The sequence below is a fragment of the Electrophorus electricus genome, unplaced genomic scaffold (assembly GCF_041902795.1).
Source record: "Electrophorus electricus isolate QZ-2024a unplaced genomic scaffold, ASM4190279v1 Scaffold146, whole genome shotgun sequence".
In the NCBI taxonomy this organism is placed as follows: Eukaryota; Metazoa; Chordata; class Actinopteri; order Gymnotiformes; family Gymnotidae; genus Electrophorus; species Electrophorus electricus.
In genome coordinates this window covers 42,501-46,905 of record NW_027658427.1, presented here as the reverse complement: position 1 = coordinate 46,905, position 4,405 = coordinate 42,501, and the positions used below count along the sequence as shown (strand labels likewise).

Genomic DNA, 4,405 nt, shown 5'->3' with positions numbered 1-4,405 from the left:
GTTGGGCTGAGTGTACGCCCAGGCAACTGGATCCAATGGCTCAGTCCGCCGCAGCGTGCTTCGACGATGGGTCGTACAGCCATGCCACCAGGGTGGGCGTGTTTGTAAATGTACCAGTGGATTCTCGTCGGCCTGCCACATCCATGGTATCGACCCACCAGGCCTGTCCGACCAGGGGTTGACCCTGGACGGGCACGGTCTGTGGTTTGGCCCTTGTCCTAGATGAAATCGGGCACGGGGTTTTCTGGCCAGGTACCATCGGGTTACTGGGAGAGCGGCTTCGGTCTCCAGGTGAGACCAATGGTGAAGCAGCACGAGGCAATGGAGAGCATGCAAAGCGATGGGGAAGCCATGCACGGCAATGGCCACGAAAAAAAAAAAAAAATCACCACGGAAGGAACGTGAAGAACAAGGAGGAGTGTAGTGACACTGCCCAAAGCTGCCCGGTGTTGCAGGGGTCTATTGGTGTGTTGCTTCCTTGTTTGGTAGAGTGGAGTACCAGACCCGCCAGGGGTAGGCAAACCATTCCCCCTACGGTAAGTGAGGAGCCAGCCATTTGACGAGCGGGTGTCCACGTGTACGGGTGCGAGCGCTATCCCCCCACACGGGGTTAGGCCACGGCCTTAGGTGGACGTCTGCCGACCAGCCCCGGCTGATCCAGAACTTCTGATGTGGAGAGCGGTTTTGACAGATCCTCCCTGGTTCTAGCGGGTCAAGCCTCTGATGGGGGGTGGGGGTTATTTGTAACCCATCCCAGAACTCTCTGGGGGAGACTCAGACGGCCAGTCTGTCTACTCAGTTGTCCTATACTGGTGTCTGTGGTTTGGGAGGAAGGGAGTGCCCTGCTTTGTTGGCCTCCTCTTCAAACCTACCTGGGCCCACGAATCACTCTTCTTGGTTACATCACGAAACGTAGGTTGAGCGAGGCTAGGGGGGAGGGAATTCGACGAGGTCTTTCCCTTGTCCCCCCACCAGCGGCCCACGAAAATCAAAACGGCGTGAAGAGAGGGAACGCCGAAAGCACCTGGAGTCGGCCGTCCGCACCTCCGGAGGAGGTGGACGGGGTACGGTGCGGGCATGACCGGATGGGACAGCTTTGCATCAAGGTGAGAGGTCGGCGTCCGAAGGCCAGAGGGCGGTGCGCGAGCACGTTTACACTGGCCGCGGAAGCTGTCCTGGGTAGCCCTGTATGGCGTCTGGACCTGACGGCGCACGCACTTACAACCCGCTGCTTCCTAGCCCCCGGAAGGGGAGGCGGATGTCACTCGTGGTTCATCCCAGACCACGGTGCAAACTACCTGGTTGATCCTGCCAGTAACATATGCTTGTCTCAAAGATTAAGCCATGCAGGTCTAAGTGCACACGGCCGGTACAGTGAAACTGCGAATGGCTCATTAAATCAGTTATGGTTCCTTTGATCGCTCCACACGTTACTCGGATAACTGTGGTAATTCTAGAGCTAATACATGCAAACGAGCGCTGACCCTTCGGGGGATGCGTGCATTTATCAGACCCAAAACCCATCCGGGGGGCTCGGGCCCCCCGGCCGCTTTGGTGACTCTAGATAACCTCGGGCCGATCGCGCGCCCTCCGCGGCGGCGACGTCTCATTCGAATGTCTGCCCTATCAACTTTCGATGGTACCATAGTCGGCTACCATGGTGACCACGGGTAACGGGGAATCAGGGTTCGATTCCGGAGAGGGAGCCTGAGAAACGGCTACCACATCCAAGGAAGGCAGCAGGCGCGCAAATTACCCATTCCCGACACAGGGAGGTAGTGACGAAAAATAACGATACAGGTCTCTTTCGAGGCCCTGTAATCGGAATGAGCGTATCCTAAACCCATGGGTGAGGACCCATTGGAGGGCAAGTCTGGTGCCAGCAGCCGCGGTAATTCCAGCTCCAATAGCGTATATTAAAGTTGCTGCAGTTAAAAAGCTCGTAGTTGGATGTCGGGAGTGGGCTGGCGGTCCGCCGCGAGGCGTGCCACCGCCTGTCTCAGACCCTGTCTCCCGGTGCCCCCCGGATGCCCTTGGCTGGGTGTCCGGACGGGGCTCGGAGCGTTTACTTTGAAAAAATTAGAGTGTTCAAAGCGGGCCCGCTTCTCGCCTGAATACCTGAGCTAGGAATAATGGAATAGGACTCCGGTTCTATTTTGTGGGTTTCCTGAACCAGGGCCATGATTAAGAGGGACGGCCGGGGGCATTCGTATTGCGCCGCTAGAGGTGAAATTCTTGGACCGGCGCAAGACGGACGAAAGCGAAAGCATTTGCCAAGAATGTTTTCATTAATCAAGAACGAAAGTCGGAGGTTCGAAGACGATCAGATACCGTCGTAGTTCCGACCGTAAACTATGCCGACCCGCGATCCGGCGGCGTTATTCCCATGACCCGCCGGGCAGCGTGAGGGAAACCACGAGTCTGTGGGTTCCGGGGGGAGTATGGTTGCAAAGCTGAAACTTAAAGGAATTGACGGAAGGGCACCACCAGGAGTGGAGCCTGCGGCTTAATTTGACTCAACACGGGAAACCTCACCCGGCCCGGACACGGAAAGGATTGACAGATTGATAGCTCTTTCTCGATTCTGTGGGTGGTGGTGCATGGCCGTTCTTAGTTGGTGGAGCGATTTGTCTGGTTAATTCCGATAACGAACGAGACTCCGGCATGCTAAATAGTTACGCGGCCCTCCGCGGTCGGCGTCAAACTTCTTAGAGGGACAAGTGGCGTTCAGCCACGCGAGATGGAGCAATAACAGGTCTGTGATGCCCTTAGATGTCCGGGGCTGCACGCGCGCCACAATGGTTGGATCAGCGTGTGCCTACCCTACACCGAGAGGTGCGGGTAATCCGCTGAACCCCATTCGTGATGGGGACTGGGGATTGCAATTATTCCCCATGAACGAGGAATTCCCAGTAAGCGCGGGTCATAAGCTCGCGTTGATTAAGTCCCTGCCCTTTGTACACACCGCCCGTCGCTACTACCGATCGGATGGTTTAGTGAGGTCCTCGGATCGGCCCCGCCGGGGCTCCTCGCGGGCCTTGGCGGAGCGCCGAGAAGTCGATCAAACTTGACTATCTAGAGGAAGTAAAAGTCGTAACAAGGTTTTCGTAGGTGAACCTGCGAAAGGATCATTAACGGGTAACGCTGTCCGGCGTGCCTCCTCTCCCGACCCCCTCGACTTCGCCGTCCCCCCGCGTCGGGGCCCAGGGTCGAAAGGGTCTTCGGGGTTGCTGTTACACGTGGTCGCTTGCAGGTCAGGCTGGACAGAAGGCATAAAGGAGGAGCCTAGTCCCTCCCACCCCTTCCTCGTCCTCCGCCTCTTCCTCCGCGTCGTCCTTCAGCACCCCCCCCCCGCAGGCCCCGGTATTCTCTGGGTTCCAGCGCGAGAGACGCGTCGTTCAAAAAACTCGGCGTCCCCGCTCGTCGGGCGAAGGCCGGTTTCCCCTCACCTTGCCGGCAGGAGAAGCGCCTGCGAGTCGAGCGGGTCGTACGGGTCCGTCCCGCGCCCTCCCTCTCGCTCGCACGGCCGCTGCCTCCGTCCACCGCGAGGGGTTTTCCTATTTTGTTGTCCTTGTCATTCATCCCCGTCCCCTTGCTCGCTGACGAGCGGACTTTCCGGGGGGGGTTGCGAGCGCTGCTCCTCGTGGGGCAGGCCATGGCCCTTCCTGTGTTCGTCCGCCCACCGGCGTCCTGGGGCGTGGTGGTGGTGGGTGGCGCAGCCGGTTCCCCTGCTTCTCTCTCTCAGAAAGGAGTCTCAGGGGGACCCCCGGCAGGTACCTAGGGCTTGGCCCACGCTACGTGAGTTCCACCCCTTTCGAGGGGTCGGACGGGGCGGGCGCGGAGGGCCGCGGTTCAAAGACTGACTCGTCTGCCACGTGGGGCGTGTGGGCAAAGCGCAACCCCGCGCCCGTTTCAACACTCGCAGACGGGGGCGCCTGACCGGTTGGTGAAACCTTTTAAACCTGTCTTTGTAGTCGTGGTGAAAGACCTAAACTGAGCCTGAAATAAAAGAGTACAACTCTTAGCGGTGGATCACTTGGCTCGTGCGTCGATGAAGAACGCAGCCAGCTGCGAGAACTAATGTGAATTGCAGGACACATTGATCATCGACATTTCGAACGCACATTGCGGCCCCGGGTCCATCCCGGGGCTACGCCTGTCTGAGGGTCGCTATTCCTATCTGTCGGACCTGCCTTCTCAGGCGGGACCGCGGTTGGAGGTTCGTAGGTGGGGGGGTGCCCCCTGGCCTCCGTCTTCCTAAAAGCAGACGGTTCCCGGTCGCTGTCTCGGTGAGATCCGGTCGGTGGGTTCGCTGCGGTTGAGTGCCCGTTCTCCGTGCACAAGCTTCTCCTCCCCCGCTTCGGTTCGTTTCGGTTCGTTTCGGCTCCGCTCCTGGCCTGGCCAG

The 4,405-nt window shown here is 58.9% G+C and overlaps 2 non-coding genes across 2 annotated transcripts; both read left to right on the top strand.

The window, feature by feature from the left end:
- The first annotated feature begins 1,295 nt into the window (after positions 1-1,295).
- LOC145654705 (18S ribosomal RNA) lies at positions 1,296-3,134 on the top strand. The gene has a single exon (XR_014120911.1). It is a non-coding gene; the product is annotated as an 18S ribosomal RNA (ribosomal RNA).
- An 882-nt stretch (positions 3,135-4,016) lies between these two features.
- Positions 4,017-4,170, top strand: LOC145654712 (5.8S ribosomal RNA). Its single transcript, XR_014120918.1, has one exon. It is a non-coding gene; the product is annotated as a 5.8S ribosomal RNA (ribosomal RNA).
- The last annotated feature ends 235 nt before the right edge of the window (positions 4,171-4,405 follow it).